General features: G+C 35.8%; 1 long non-coding RNA gene across 1 annotated transcript; it reads left to right on the top strand.

Moving 5' to 3' along the window:
- Window positions 1-10686: 10686 nt before the first annotated feature.
- On the top strand, window positions 10687-15997 carry LOC124456005. The gene is made up of 3 exons (XR_006952060.1): window positions 10687-10812; window positions 13837-13963; window positions 15381-15997. It is a non-coding gene; the product is annotated as an uncharacterized LOC124456005 (long non-coding RNA).
- The last annotated feature ends 1709 nt before the right edge of the window (window positions 15998-17706 follow it).

A 17706-nucleotide genomic window follows, 5' to 3' on the forward strand; every position in this document is an offset into this window, starting at 1 on the left:
ACCCATGAAGATTACGGCTGCTCCAACATATGCTTTGATAATGAGATTGATGATTTCCGGTTGTTGCCTGTGAGTTTACTGCTTTCGAGATGTGTTGTCAACTCTTAAAGAAAGCAACTGGCCAGACGCTGGGGTTCTAAAAGAATGCTGATTTGTAATGTAACGACCTATTATAAACGGCTCCTTTAAAGAGCCCGATTACAGAATTATAGAAAAGCAAATATTATACCGATTCAAAGCGAAACCTGAGATGATGTTAAACACTTAGGCCTATATCACTTACGCGATTGTATCGAAATAGCCGAGGAGTTTTGTGAAAATTATGTCAAACCAGCTGTAGCAAAAGATAGACTCTAATCAGTATGAAATTCAAATTCAAACGCAACTTTACTTGTTACAGTCGTGGAATAAACGGCTGATGGTAACGGGGCGTTTCGTGTGTGTTATTGAATTTTGATCTGATTGGTGTATTATTGGTTGAAAAACTACGTTCATTCGATATACCGAAATGGGTTCTACTGGATTATGGATTCCTCTCTTCCGGAAACAAAGTAAAGCTGAAATTCGATTGCTTTTCAGAGTGGGTCGTGCAGGTGTTCCTCAGGGCATAGAAAGAGACCTCATATTTTGATAATGATGATCTCAGGTTACCAAATAATGAAATGTGAAATTCGTGGACGATACCACTGTTGTTGATGAAAGATCAAACAACTTACAAAACCAAATGGACACATTAACGAGCATCTCGTGTGATAAATTCCAGTTAAATGAAACCAAATGTGAAGATGCGTTTCTTTTGGATCTATACCAATGACCTTCAACCAATTACTATCAATAACATTACACTGGATATTGTCCAACACGCTTTTGGGAATGTTGCCAATGGTAACTTAAGTGGAACATCCCGTAAATGAAATAATTAAGAGTGCCGTAAACGCCTACTATTTTCTTATTCAACTAGAACAGCACGAATATCGAGTCGAGAATTGCTTGCTACACAAGGCGTATTAGACCTGTCTTGGAGTATGCTCTTGGTATAAACGCTGAACAGCGTTGTTTCGAAGATAGCGATTCCTAAAAGCTTCATGACTTTGCCTCCTCGTTTAGAACGTTCAACTATGGAACTTAGACTCAATCTTCATTTAATACTAATTTTAATACCAAACGTTTTAGAAATAGTTTTATAACTGATAACTCATTGAAGATGTAATTTGGTTAATTTAATGTGTATATATGTAATCTTAAACGTATTTCAGCAATATGGCTGCCAGTTTTAGAAATAAAATCATCTCTATCTATCTATCTATCATCTATCTATCAACCACCGCTGCAAGGACGTAGAACAGATAACAAATGCGGCTAACCTGACGTTTGCATTTGACTCTGAAGATGACTACAGCGGAAACGTCGGTCAGCAACAACAAAAACAGTCGCTTCTGGACTATACCAAACTGGACGATCTACATTTACAAACATGTAACTTGTCTGGCACAATGTGCAAAATTATGTTGGTTATTTGAAATCACCCAGTGGTGTGATGTTTATTATTGATATGCAATGAAAACATAATGGCAAAATTTTGATATTTGATAAAGTCATTAGTCATATAGATATACGTTCCATCAACTGACGAGATTTTGTTGTATAATATTAGAACAAACAATACGAAATGTCGGCGTCGATAAAATGATAATACGACTTTTGACGCCTCTACCAAGCCCATTATAAGCATTTGTCTTTCATCGATGTCCTGTCATCTTGCGGAAGTTCAACTTAACGATTTGTGTTTTATGACATGCGTGTATGCATCGTTATCAATTTCGTAGGTATTATTGTAATTCGTAGCAAGACTGGCAAGTACGATTTCTAATGGAATCGCTGTGGCTGCAAACTTTGGTACGTTTTTAGAGGTACGTAAGCGTGATTGGTGTCAATTTTTTTGAACTAGGTAGTAAATAATTTGCGCTGACCTCAAAGATTTTACGCACACTTCTATGAATTTGCTGGCTGTCTACGTAACTGATTAAGGTTATTTTACGAAGTGTTTTACGAAATTTCAAAATTTATCGGCAAACTTTGGTCAATCGAAATAATGACAAGTATTGTGAACATGCTTTGGTGAGCCCAATACTCGACGAAAGGTCGGCCGTCAGTGTCGTCGAGAACCGTCTTATCTTTAACAGTGGCGTAGCTAGGAAAATAGTCACTCCCCCAATCCATCTCGGCAGGCGCACCCCAGGGGCCAGGGGCATGCTCCAGCAAAGCATGAAATCAGAGCCTTGAAACAGCATTTCCTGCGATTTCGAGGGAGGTATTTGTTGTGCAATAATTTATAAAACCCATTTTTGTTAGCTGCATTCTTAAATGGCAATCGTTGAAACTGCAACTAGTTAACAAAGTGGCTCAGAAAACGTTACGCAGAGACAATTGCCTCTAAAACATAATTTACTCATCGCCCCTGCATAAACGAGAAAATTTGTATTAGCACAAAAATAATGGTATACGACACTTCTAAAGTGCATGAAGAGATTTTCTTAGCATTCTACTTGTTGAGTTTAAACTTATTTGATTGGGGCGATGAACGAGATGGCTTTATTAACTAAAGTTATGCTAATTTTTCAATGAAGTACCATACCATTATACGAACATATCAAAACACATACTATATCATCGTTTTAAAGAAGGCCAGCCTCCTGGGTTTTCTACAAATTTTCAACCACCTCGTTATGCAACACCCTGATTCTCTTTCAATGATATCTTTGTGAATAGATATTCTACACAGAGCTAAGCCGACCTGACCATTCTATTTCTTAAATAGCTTTTTACCCTTTTTAACAAGAAACGACCTCTCTACTGACTTGCCACTGCCAACGCACCATTCAATACGGCAAATTTACCACGACCGACTCGACTGGAGATTAAATTTTAAGATGTATTTAAGAACCCATTACTGCACTCTTTGTGAAAGTCGCGTTGTAAATGAAGGAAGTTGACTCTCCAGTTTGGATGTCAAGAACGACTATACTTATCTTTGAAGATTGATCTTCTCCTGTGGAACTATGCTTCCATGTAGTAAATAGTTAGGATTTGCAGGTCTAAAACTTGAACTGATTAATATCTTGGAATCGTTCACTTAACATGCCTTTAATGGAATCAATAATCTCAAAATAAAGCTGTTTGTAATTGTATCTACTATCTGCTCTGGTTGCTGGTGGGCCTACGTTTTCTGGTGCAGTTTGTACAACTCGGTGAGCTTGATCTGCGTGACGGCAAACTTTCTTGAAATTGTCAATCTTGCATATGCATAGTTAAAATGGGTTTCCCTATTTTAAAAGAATGCAATACAAAATTGTGGACTGTTCTAAAATCTGTAAAACACAGCACTAGAAAACGAAGCTATCAGGTGCAGTAAACCACTTATTTTGCCAATGACTGTCATCCCACCCGGCTGTTGTTCAATACCCCCTCAAAAATATCTGAAAGTTTTTGCTGTGCAATACATTGATTAATCTGGAGAGCGATAATCATCTTGTTTCACCGGGGGAAGAAACTCAGGTGTTAGATGTGAGAAAAGCTTTTGGGGCATTGCTTGTAAATGTGCTGAATGTAGCTATATTAATAAAGATTTTAACAGGAGAAAATTGATTGAGGCTGACACAGCAGAACAGGTTCAATCTATGAGCTGCACAATGAACAAAATGAGCGAAAAGGATGCTCTTATTGAAAACCAGTTTTCTTTATATTAGAATACTCACCAGGACATCTTTGACGGCTTTGTGACGACCATGCTACATCCACAAATCTACTCATAATTTCACTTGCTTTGTCAAACCGAGCAATAACAGCTTGGCTGCTCTTTGGTGGAGACATCATGCTTCATCAACCTACGAATATCATAAATTTGCAATCATTTATTTCCTTTCTGTTCTTTCAATAATTGAATCAAGACGTGATAAGACCATTTTGAATTTCTGGGGAGACTCCAGTAATCTTCTGTCACAACTATATCCAGATTCTGCTAGTCTACTGTGCAGTCGACGCTCAAATCAGAATCAAACAGCAAAACATTCGACAACTCTCTATAATACCTTTCTTCAAGCTACCTTCGGACTCATTGACTCCTAAATAACGGCTCTTCTTTGACAAATACAGCACGGCGTCTGTAACAGTTTTTAAAATTTCTCGATTTTGTCTTACCTCCTCATTGTGACGCTGAATCTCATTTCTTCTAGCGAGGACATAAGACAATCGATTCGTTCATCAGCTCCATACGTTTTCCGTGTCTTAAATGCAGTCTGCGATTTAGATTTTTCATAGCTTCTTGGCATCGTGAATAATACTCCGCATATCGTTGTAGCCATTCTTAGTCACGAGCGATGCTTTGAAGGAGTTGAACATTATGGCCAAGCAAAAGCTTTTCTCTGCAGAACTGCCGCCGCACGGCCATCCTTCGCACCAATCTCTTTCTCTTACCACTTAGATAGTTAAATCAGGGTAGGCCGTTATGAACGATAACATTCTGTTCGACAGACGGCAAGAAACGGTTTAACAATAAACTAATTACTAAATCAACATCAGTTGAGCAAATCACGATCGCACTTGAAACCATTGTGTCATACACAAATACAAAATAACGATTTGAAGTAAAAACAATGGAAAAATTAGCTACCGACAATGACATAATTTGATAATCACTAATCGCTGTACTCATGATAAAGGTCGAATAATTACAACCTCCGCCAATTTAAAATGGCGGAGTTCGACTATAAAACAGCGATCAGTATACGTCATCAGCCCAGCCAACCAAATTCAAACTTCTTATATAGAGTTATATGGTATGTTCCGCCCTCAAGATGGGCTGAATGCGTGAAGAATGCGCTGGAAACATGTGCGGCATTTGCTTTAGGTTACATAACAAATGTTGAGATTTTGCTGTATTACGATTACGAACCACCTAATAAAGCGTAAATATGAACGAATAAAACATAATATTAGAAATTGTTCGTGATGTATATCTTATGTCCAAATAGAATATATTTGTTTGCATTCTACTCACGCCGGGCGATGGTAGGACCGCCTACGCCGCTGATCTTTAAAACGAGACCTCTCTGCGTCAGGCAGCCCACCAATTAACCGTCTTTCTCAATATTTTATTAACGTGGATGATCTACATGTACGAGCATCAACAATGATCATTGTTTATCCAAGTTATTGTACATTCAACATCTACATGCTTTGTTATAAAAAACGCAATTAATGTTGCATTTTGAACATCTGAAATATTGTGACGACATTCGGCAGTATATAAAGTGTTTGCATGTGACGTCAAACGACTTTTGAGTGGTGATCGATACTTCAGCATAGCATCAAAATTAACAAAAACTCTCGGCTTTCTGTAAAAGGAATGAATGAAATGGAATGCAGAGATGGGAAAATCAGGAATGAAAACTGAGTGTAAAACGGAAAGACACTCGGTTTTGTTAATTTTGATAACTGAGTCCTGTTTCAAATGTTATCAACCAATACAAAAGTACGAATGTCATTTGAAAAAAGTCATAATGTTGATGTCATATGTTATTGTATGTAACATTTCAAGTGCGTACATGTAAATGACCCCGGTTAGTAGAGTCCTGATAGGTCTGTTGGTGTTTGTAATTCTTAGCCCTGAGCAGTGGTCAGGAAGTAAACGTCGAGTTTGCCGCTGTTTGTCTGGTTCATACTTTATCGTATTGTACGAGAAATTAGTGGTGTGTTGTCAATTGCGTATCATTGTGGTCAGCTTTAGTCTAGTAGCGAATAGTTCCCATTTTGGTTGAAGAAGTCGTTTGTGGGTACTTGCTGTGATCATCTTTGAGCGTGAAGTCGTTGTCTGTAGTCGATGGTCTGTAATGCGTTGACATATTCAATGTTGTGTTTTGTCATCGTGATGTTCGCCAATGTTATTGGTTTTATCTTGTTTCTTGTTATCGTTTGTGTTCAGAATCTTCGGTTCTGTCTGTCTCCCCAATATAGGAGGTGTGGCAGTCAGGCTAAACTACCTTGCCAAAGTTTATTATCGTTCGTTTGGTTGTTTTGTCCTGACGTCTGTTGAGTGCTTGTAGCGTTGTAATTGGTTTAAGAAAGAGATTTGTGTTTTTATGGACGTAGATACGCGAGATGTCTCGAACTGCCTTTGATATAGTTATTGTGTTATTGTCTTGAGTTGTTCGTTTCCCCTGGGATCATGTCTTTCTAAATATAATTCATATAAAATGATATTTGTAACAAAGCAATAAAAATAGTAACAAGCAAAGGGAGTGCAAACAGTCGTAGAATAAAGTCTGTCATTATAATCTTGGCTCTGCCTTGTTTCCATGAAACAATACAAAGATTTCGCTGCGATTGAATCTTTTCTCAATTTTATGGACGAATGTTTCATGATCAGTTTAAGTTCATCAAAAACTCATTCATAGAATGATTACCATAAGGTTGCAATTTGGTTTTTAAACAAAACATAAGGAATCTAATCTTACCTTACAACTCTTACAGTTTAGAGTACCCTCTACTTATATGTGCATCTGTTATCTTTAAAAGATTATCGCTGTCATGATATAATATCATAGAGAAAATATATCTATAATATGAAGCGAAAACTTTGTTTACATTTTGTATTCTTTTGAAATATTGTCAAATGAAATTTTGATCAGTTGTAGTTTATATTTCACGTTGAAATTGTTCGATAATCAATGTTTTATCAAGTTATTTGGAATGTCATGCAACTATTTAGGGTGGCAGTGCTCATACAGTTGTGTGACGGCCTTAAAGTGTCTAAAAGTAATGTTGGTTATTTGAAATTATCAAATAAATCACGTCGAAAAGGTTATTTAAATTACCCAGTTGTATGATGTTTATTATTTGTTATAATGCAATAAAAGCATGTCGGCAAAATTTTGTTATTTGATAAAGTCTTTAGTCATATAAATATACGTTCCATAACTGACGAGTTTTTGTTGTATAATACTATAAAACAAACAATACGAAATATCTTTGTCGGCGTCAATAAAGTGATAATACAAACTTTTGACGCCTCTACCAAGCCTCAATATGAACATTGTCTTTCATCGATGTCTGTCATCTTACAGGCAACGAATTTGTGTTTTAATGACATGAATGTATGTTAGGTGATTATTTGTAATTCGTAAGCTGACTGGCAAGTACGATTTCAGTGGAATCACTGATTGTAACGCGGAACTTTTGGTACGTTTGTTTTAGAAGGTACGTAAGCGTGATTTAATTGTCAATTTTTCTTGAACTGGTAGTAAATAATTTGCTGACCTCAAAATTTTACACAGCATTCTATGAAATTTGCTGGCTGTCTACCTAACTGATTATTGTCGATTTCAGTTAACTTTCAAATGGCGGTTGCCGAGTTACTTTCTAAGTAACTTGAGTTGACAAGCTGTGTGCTTGAGTACTGAAGTTGTGAACTAGGGTTGCGAAGTACTAGCAAACGCGAAGATCTTTGGCCCTTTAAACATTTGGCAATGAATCGTTCAGTAAGCGAAGCTTTGCAATTCTAACCCGTTTGACGGCCCTCTAAGAGTGTTATAATGCGATACGCCGTTTACATTATGTAATAAATTTACAGTAAATGGCACTAAGAAATATCGTTGTGCAGTGGTACCCTGCATGTGCCCTCGACGTCTGTTGCCACTCGTAGCTACCGGCGACTCATCAAACAAATGCATACGGTTGCAATCAATCAATGAAATATTTGCTACGTAACTTCTAACTTCTTCATAACGTTCCGGCTTATTCGTCGAGAATTTGACTTATTATCTTGTAAAATGGCAAGATCATTTTCAAAATTCTACTAATGGATGACCTTCTACGTATGTTTGCTGGAAGCACAAACTTTGTTATTTTCTAGGTGTTGCCTAAATAGATGGTTTATTAATTTTTCAGTCAATGCAATAACGTCATCTGTGCGCGTTTCGAACATCCGTTCGCTCTGGCGGTGCAATAGAACCAGTGTCTACCCATAGATCTATTATATTTGATATGAGTCTTATACGGTAGGTATAGTTGTTTCGAAATGTTTCTCAAACGCTCGTTATTTAACCGCCTTTCAAGTATTTCATTTCTTACTTCTATTGGTAAAGCTTTTCGCTTGCACTGAACGGATCATTGCCAAATGTCAAAGACAAAGACTTTTCGTGTTTCACCCGGCACTTCGCATTCACAACTTCAGTACTCAGAACACAATTTCAGTACTCAAGTTCACAACTTCGTACTCAAGTACACAACTTGTCGGCTCAAGTTGACAAGTTCATATCTATTCCATAATGAAAATGTAGTTGGCAACATGAAGTAACTTGGCATCCGCCATTTGAAAGTTGGCACTGAAATCGACAATGAAGGTTATTTTACGAAGGGTGTTTTACGAAATTTCCAAATAATTTATTAACGAACTTTGGTCAATCGAAATAATGACAAGTATTGTGTACATTCTTTGAATTTGAACACAAAACTTAGCGACGAAAGGGTTAGCCAATTGACGAATCCGTCTCATCTTCAGAACGAGACCTCTGCCGCGTCAGACAGCCCTCACAGCAATTAACCATCTTTCAATATTTTAACGTGAATGATCTACATGTACGAGGCATCTAACAATGATCATTGTTTTATCAAGTTATTTGTACATTCAACATGTACATGCTTTATTATTATAATTACTGTTGCATTTTGAAGACATGCTGAAAATATTGTGATGACATTCGGCAAGTATAAAGTGTTTGCATGTGAAGTCAAAACGGCCCTTTGAGTGGTGATATGCAAAGTTTCGATGCTCAACTGAGCATCAAAATTAACAAAATCTTTCGGCTATCTGTAAAGAATGGGCAAATGGAATGCAGGGATGAAAATCAGGAATGAGAAAACTGAAGTTTTGATAACTTTAGTCCTTTTCATGTTATCAACCAATATCCTGAAATACGAATGTCGTTTGAAAAGTCATATTCGATTAATCAGTTATTGCTTATCTATTTTAAAGAATGCGTGGATGAATGGCCTGGTGTAGAGTCCTGAAGAAGGACTGTTGTGTTTGACAACCTTAGCCCTCAGAAATGGTCCATTTCAGAGTCTGGTTTGCCGTATTTTGGTCTGGTTTATACTTCATCGTATTGTATGTGTAGAGAAATTGTGTGTTGGTGTCGATTGCGTATTGTTATTGTGATTAGCTATGAAACAAATGCGAATAGTTCCTTTTGAATTGAGGTAAGTTGTTAATGTTGTGATCCAACTTTTGAATGTAGGCCGTTGTCTGTAGTGTGGTCATTTGCTGCCGTGAGTCACTGTCAATGTTGTGTTTTGTCATTCGGTGATGTTCGGCAATGTTATTGTTTTTATCTTGTTTCTTTGTTAGTCGTTTGTGTTCAGGAAGTCTTTTGACGAAGTTCCTGTCTGTCTCCCCGATATAGGAGGTATGGCAGTCGGAGCTAAACTGCACCTTGCCAAAAGTTTATTATCGTTGGTTTGGTTGTTCTTTGTCCTTGAATTTTGTTAGTGCTTGTCGTAGCGTTGTAATTGGTTTAAGAGAGACACGTGTGTTGTATGGACGTAAGATACGCGAGATAGTCTCAGACGTACCTTTGATATAAGTTATTGCTGTTGTTGTCTTTGAGTTGTTCGTTTCCCTGTGATCATTGTCTTTCTAAATATAATTCATATAAAATGATATTTGTAATAGCTAAACAATGAAAAAAATAAGTAACAATAAAACAAACTTGCAAACAGTCGTAGAATAAAAGAGTCTGTCATTATAATCTTGGCTTGGCCTTGTTTCCATGAAACAATACAAAATTTCGCTGCGATTGAATCTTTTCTCAATTTTATGCACGAATGTTTCACATCATCAGCTTAAGTTCATCAAAATTCATTCATAGAATGATTACATTAAGGTTGCAACTTGGTTTTTTAAAAAAAAAACATAAGGAATCTAATCTTACCTTTTCTTACTGTCAACAACAGTGGCAGATTTAGAGTACGCTCTACTTATATGTGCATCTGTTAGCTTGTAAAAAGATTATCGCTGTCATGATCTAATATATCATGCCGGATTTATCAACTAGAAAATATATCTACAATATGAAGCAGAAAACTTTTTTTATATTTTTGTATTCTTTTAAGTATAATCAAATGAATTTTCGATAAGTTGTAGTTTATGATTGACGTTGAAATTGCTCGATAATCAATGTTTTATCAAGTTATTTGGAATGTCATGCAACTATTTAGGGGTAGCGGTGCTCATACAGTTGTGATGTAACTTGGCTTACAAAGTGTCTAAAAGTAATGTTGGTTATTTGAAATTATCAAATTAGAAATCACGTCGAGAAATTTGGTTATTTGAAATTACCCAGTGGTGTGATGTTTATTATTTGATATAATGCAATGAAAACATAATGGCAAAATTTTGTTATTTGATAAAAGTCATTACTATTATAAATATACTTTTCATCAACTGACGAGATTTTTGTTGTATAATATTATAAAACAAACAATACGAAATATTTTTGTCGGCGTCCGATAAAAGTGATAATACAGACTTTTTGACGCCTCTACCAAGCCCATTATAAAGACACATTGTCTTTCATCGATGTCATCATCTTGCGGAAGTTCAACTTAACGATTTGTGTTTTATGACATGCGTGTATGCATCACGTTATCAATTTCGTAGGTGATTATTTGTAATTCGTAAGCAAGACTGGCAAGTACGATTTCCTGTGGAATCACTGATTGTAACACGGAACTTTTTGGTACGTTTTGTTTTTAGAGGTACGTAAGCGTGATTTGAATTGTCAAATTTTTGCTTGAACTAAGTAGTAAATAATTTGCGCAAAATGACCTCAAGATTTTACACAGCACTTCTATGAAATTTGCTGGCTGTCTACGTAACTGATTAAGAGGTTATTTTACGAAGGGTGTTTTACGAAATTTCAAAAGAATTTATCAACAAACTTTGGTCAATCGAAATAATGACAAGTATTGTGTACATGCTTTGAGATTGAACACAAAACGTATCGACAAGAGAAAGGGTCAGCCGTCAATTGTCGAGAACTGTCTCATCTTCAGAACGAGACCTCTGCTGCGTCAGACGGCCCTAACACCAATTAACCGTCTTTCAATACTTTATTAACGTGAACGATCTACATGTACGAGCACCTAACAATACTCTTTGGCTCAACCATGCTTCAGTTCAAAGCTAATTTGATATTCATGTCATGTATCATCTAAATAATTTTCGATAAATTGAAGTTCATGTTTTTATAATGAATTAAGTTGAACGATGATCATTGTTTTATCCAAGTTATTTGTACATTCAACATGTACATGCTTTTGTTATTATAGTATAATTACTGTTGCATTTTGAAGACATGCTGAAAATATTGTGACGACATTCGGCAAGTATAAAGTGTTTGCATGTGAAGTCAAACGGCCTTTTGAGGTGGTGATATGCAAAGTTTCGATGCTCAACGGAGCATCAAAATTGACAAAAATTCTTTCGGCTATCTGTAAAAAAGGAATGTGGAAATGGATGCAGGGATGGGAAAATCAGGAATGAGAAAAACTGAAATTTGTTGGTTAATTTTGATAACTTTAGTCCTGTTTCAAATGTTATTAACCGATATCCACAAAAATACGAATGTCATTTGAAAAAAGTCATATTCGATTGATCATGAGTTATTGTTATATAAAATTTCAAGCGCGTAGATGTAGATAGTCCTGATTAGTAGAGTCCTGAGAAGGTCTGTTGGTGTTTTGATAACCTTAGCCCTTAGCAGTGATCATTTTCAGAGTCTGGTTTGCCGTATTTTTGGTCTGGTTCATACTTCATCGTATTGTATGTACAGGAAATGAGTGGGTGTGTTCACATCATCAGTTTAAGTTCATCAAAATTCATTCATAGAATGATTACCATGAAGTTCGAATTCGATATTCTTAAAATAACATAAGGAATCTAATCTTATCTTTCCATACTGTCAACAACAGTGACAGATTTAGAGTACGCTCTACTTATATGTGCATTTGTTAGCTTGTAAATATTGTCTGATGATGAATTTGTAACAAATTCGAAATATTACTTTTCAAATAAAATTTCTTGTTTCTTTCTCAAGTATTGAGTAAAACATGAATCTTTTATTCGGGTATGCTTCATATTATATGCCAAAATATGCTTCAGTAATTTATTTTGACGTACTCTAGATCTGTCACTGTTGTTGAAAGTAAGAAAGGTAAGATTAGATTCCTATGTTTTTCAAGAATACCAAATTCCAACCTCATGGTAATCATTCTATGAATGATGAACTTAAGCTGATGATTTGACACATTCATACATAAAATTGAGGAAAGATTCAATAGCAGCGAAATTTTTTTGTATCTTTTCATGGAAACAAAGACGAGCCAAGATTATAATGACAGACTCTTTTAATATTCTACGACTGTTTGCACGTTTGTTTTATTGTTACACTTTTTTTTCGTTGCTTTGCTATTACAAATATCATTTTATATGAATTATATTTAGAAAGACAATGATCCCAGCGAAACAAACAACTCAACGACAATAACAGCAATACCTTATATCAAAGATACATCTGAGACTATCTCACGTGTCTCTCATAAACAAATTACAACGTTGCGACAAGCACTAACAAACGTCAAGGACAAGGAACAACCAAACGAACGATAATAAACTTTTGACAAGGTGCAGTACACAAGATAATCTGCCCCGACTATCACACCTCCTACATCAGGGAGACAGACAGGAACTTGATGATAAGACTTACAGAACACAAACAAGTAACAGAGAAACAAGATAAAACCAATAACATTACCGAACATCACCGAATGACAAAACACAACATTGACGGTGACTCGGCAAAATGCATTACCACAGCGCTTACTGCAGACAACGGCTTACATTCAAAAGTTGGATCACAACAATTATAGGCACCTTACAAACGACTTATTCACAACCTCAAAAAAAAAGGGAATTAAGAACATTTAGACTAACCACAATGATAATACGCAATTTACACCCACACACCCACTCATTTCCTGTACATACAATACGATGAAGTATGAAACAGACAAAAAATACGGCAAACTAGACGCTTATTCCTCCTACGACGAGCCAGTCAGCTCCACATTCGTGCCTCCACATTCACAAATATGGAGCTGGCTTTACATTCGACTTGAATATGGAGCTGAGACAAGTAGTTTCTAAACAAATTCATCTTGCCAGCGATGGGACTTAATATTTTTAAAATGTCCGTTTTTAATCAACATGTTATTTAGTTTGTCACCAAATTTCAGAGCATGATTTTTATTTTTTTGTCCGCAATAGCCCTTCAAATTTCACTGCTTATGTGCGCCAAGGCAAAAGATCAGCGACCGTGTCGATGCGTATATTTTTAAAATCTTATTTTTTCGCGTTCACGATAAAAATCCCTACGATTTGATTCATGACCGTTCTAAAAAAGGTATTAAACTATCATCTCAAGTAACAAAGCTAGTTCTATATCGCAAAATATCAAAAATTTACTTCTGTAAAATCAAGCATATAATTTCACGCATGTCCCGGTTAAAGTTTATAATACACTTGCGTGAAACGACAACCTTGTTATTGTTCAATTTTCGATGATATATCAAATATTCGATGATATATTGTTGTACTTTGAATTATTTGCAAGGTATAACAATCAAGATTTCAAATATGTCTGCCACACACAATGCAAACTTTGTTCTTAAACATTTTACAAAAATATAAATAAAAAAATAAAAGTTTACAAAAATTTTCAGTTTTTTTCAGCTATGTCTCAACCTGAAAAACCTGAGTATGTAATTTTTGAAGAAGGCAAACACCGATTGTGGTCCTACAACAGTAATAAAGGAGGAAGTTGCCTTAGTTTATCTGTGAAAAAGAATGGTATGAAAATATTTTTCACATGATTTTATCAAATCCGTTATCCCCTTCACGAAAAAGGTATTTTGGTTATCAATTAGAGAACAATCGTGTATTGAATATCTGCCATCCTGGTGGTTTCTACAGCTAGCAGTTTGTTTCTCTTTAAAGACTCAACTAAAACTTACTAAGTTGTCGTTTTGGCTTAATAATTTTAACAAACCACTGAAGTTCCACTTGAACTTACTGACTGAATCCTTATTCTTGCACTTCAGTAGTTCTAAAACTTTATTCTCCTTCAAAGAAATCTTGAGTAAAAAGTGCCCTCGCTGGACTTTCATTCACGAGTGTTAAAAAAGATGGCTAAATAAGACAAAAAGGTTGAATGCGAGGCTGGAGCTATGACCACCAACATTAGTTAATTTTATCAAATTTGAAGACGGCATGCGTGTTCTCTGATAATGTATATGCAAATTATTTGATTTAGTGCATTATGTTCAAAACAAGATGAAAGAAACTGTATTAAACAAAAAATCGACCTTTTTTGAAAAAGGACCTCTTGCACCTTAAATGACTAACTATATAGATCCTTAAATCGCAGTTGATGTAGTAATGCATCCATTAGTTTTAGGGACGAAATTACAACGTTCAGTAGGGGGGAGTGGTGAATATTTATATATTTATCTCGGCTTTACTGATTTGGTTTGTTAACGAGTATAAAAAAGCTATTATAAAGAACGACGAAGTTTCTTTTTTATTATTGCTTAATAATTTCAAACGTGTTTTTGATCAAAACAACTATAACTCTGACTTTACCAAACGCAACACTTACAATCACAATAAACCGAACGAAACCAACAATTCAACGACACCAGCAACAATAACTTACATCAAATGTACGTCTTAGACTATCTCGCATATTTTACGACCATACAACATACGTGTCGCACATAAACCAATCACAACGTTACGACAAGTACTAACGAACATCAAGGACAAAGAACAACCCAACGAACGAAAAGGTGCAGTTTACAAAATAGACTGCTCGAACTGCAACGCCTCCTATATTGGGAAACTGGCAGGAACTTAAACATAAGACTTACTGAACACAAACGAGGTACAAAGAAACAAGACAAAACTAATCACATTGCCGAACATCACCGACAGACAACGCACAACATTAACTGGGACTCGGCAAAATGTATTACGTACAGCACTGACAGACTGTTGACAATGGCTTACATTAGAAAATGGATATACCCACCTGGAACAACCCTCCTGTCTATTTAATATATGAAATTCCCATTTCATATATGAAATTAAATGTGAAATTTTTTTAATGGAATATATGAATATTCAGTTCCTCCCCTCCCCCTACCCTTAACGTTCTAGTCTTGCACCTGATATGTTACAGCCAGATTGATATTTTTTTACATTGCAGTTTCCATAGGTAAAGTAAAAGCGAATGGAGAATCTGAAGGTATAATTTTTCTTGGTATTGTCACGGCATTTACATTAGCTTCACATAAATCAATCTAGTAGACATTTTATTTCTTGTTATTACCAATGCAAATTTATACAAACATAAAACATGCACCGTTGTTTGATATTTATTATTCAAAGGAATACCTGACATATTATAAAGTAGGCATGGTGTGTAACAAATAGTAATTTTTAGAGCACTAAATTTTCAAGTGCTAAAACGATATGCAATGTTCAATTATATACATCTCAAAAAGGGACATACTAATTTTGAGTTTCTTCATTTTTAAATCAGAATTGTGACCAGGGATATACCGGGCGGAAAGCGAACTTTAAATATAAATATCAAAACCCAGCAAAGTGCTTTTAAAAGAGCCATTTAAAGCATAGAAAGAAATATTTATTTAAAGTGTAACGTTTCGTCTTGACTCTCAAGACATCATCAGACAATATTGAATTACAAGTATAGAGGGATATATATAATAGCTATTTACATAATATTAAATTACATGGTGGGATGAAAACGTGTTAGTAAATATTGGATAAGATGGTATGACGTGGGATAAGTAGAAACGCGAAAGAAACAAAAAAAAACAAACAAAACACAAACAATCACAAAGTATACAGACATGAGGACGGACGAAGTTAGATTAAAGCAACTGAAGGACAATGGAGTTTCCTTGAACGTTAAGAGATGGTTTCATTTTGTTGATTAAGAGGCTTTCGTGAATAAGAAGTTCTTGTGAGTTTGAGCATGAAGAAAGTATTTTAAAACCCTCGAAGGTGGGGGTGTGTCCTGTGGATTTAAGATGTGATAGTATGAAGGAATAACAAAGATGTTTAGAAGGTTTAGCAGTGAAAGGGGTGATGCCCAAATGCTCTGAAATTCGAGTGTGTAGGTGGCGGGTGGTTTGACCCACGTACGATGCGGAGCAGCATCGAAACTTAAAAGAATAGACAACATTCGATTTCAGAGTTTTGGGCACTTTGTCCTTGAAAGGAAACAGGCTGGAGAGGCGTTTGGTGGATGGAAAGAAGAATCTTATTTCTCAGTTTGGGAAAGCGGCACGACAAAGGCGATTGATTTGTGTGCGGATTTGGGATGAGTGTAGACCAGTAAATGGAAGGCCGAAATACAGTATTTTCTTGGGTACGGTATAAACAGGTGGTTTGGGTTGAAAGACTTTGTCAAGAAACATTTTTACACAGTGATTAAAAACGTGACAGGAAAATGAATTGGAAATAAATAATTTTCGTGCTTTTTCGATTTCACTTTTGAAGTTTTCATAAGTGGAGCAAATATTAAAGAAGCGATGAACTAAACATAATATTAAACTGCGTTTATATGTTAGTGGGATGAAGCTGTGGGAATTAGTAAAAAGACCAGTGAACGTAGGTTTTCTGTATATGAACGTGAAGAACTTTCCATTAGAGCGATGAATACGGATGTCAAGAAATGGAAGTTTTCCATTTTGTTCGATTTCACTCGTAAACTTAATATTGGGGTGTTTGTGGTTTAAATAGGTACGAAATGGTTGCACATGGTCAGCAGTACGAAAAAGGAGAAAACAATCATCAACGTATCTTCCATAAAGCAAGGGCTTAAAGTGAGAGGGACAATTTTTGAGTCATGCTACTTCATGGAATGACAGGATTATGTTAGCGAACAAGGGTACCAAGGGGCTGCCAATGGCAACGCCATCAACTTGGTGGTATAGATTACCGCTAAATAAAAAATGACAATTCTTAACTGCGAGGTTTAAGAGATTAGTAAAGTTGGGGCGACTGAGGCTTTGAAAAGAATTATGGTGGGCAAACAAATGGTTAGTAATTATTTCAATGGTTTCATCAACGGGGATGTTAGTAATGAGTGAAGAGATGTCAAAACTGGCCAATACAACATTATCAGTTTTGATTTTCTGGGATAAAATTTCCTGGATAAAAGAAAAGGAATCTTTGATCATGAAAGAATTGGACGAGATTGGGGTGAGAATGGGGATGAAAAATTTAGCTATCTTATACGAGTAATGATTTATACATGACAGGATAGGCATTAGTGGTATGTCGGTTTTATGTACTTTGGGTAGTCCATAGACAATACCTATTCGTGAACCTGTTGGGTAGAGTTCGTCATATGTTCTTTGATCAATCGATTTAGATGCTTTCAAGTTTTTCAGGAGAGTCTTTACCTGGTTTTTACGTTGTAGGGTCAATTTGACGGGGTCTTGACTTAAGCGCACGAACTTTGAGTTGTCGGATAAGATTTCATCCATTTTTTTGTTGTA

The sequence above is a fragment of the Xenia sp. Carnegie-2017 genome, unplaced genomic scaffold (genome assembly GCF_021976095.1).
Source record: "Xenia sp. Carnegie-2017 unplaced genomic scaffold, XeniaSp_v1 HiC_scaffold_40, whole genome shotgun sequence".
Taxonomy (NCBI): domain Eukaryota; kingdom Metazoa; phylum Cnidaria; class Anthozoa; order Malacalcyonacea; family Xeniidae; genus Xenia; species Xenia sp. Carnegie-2017.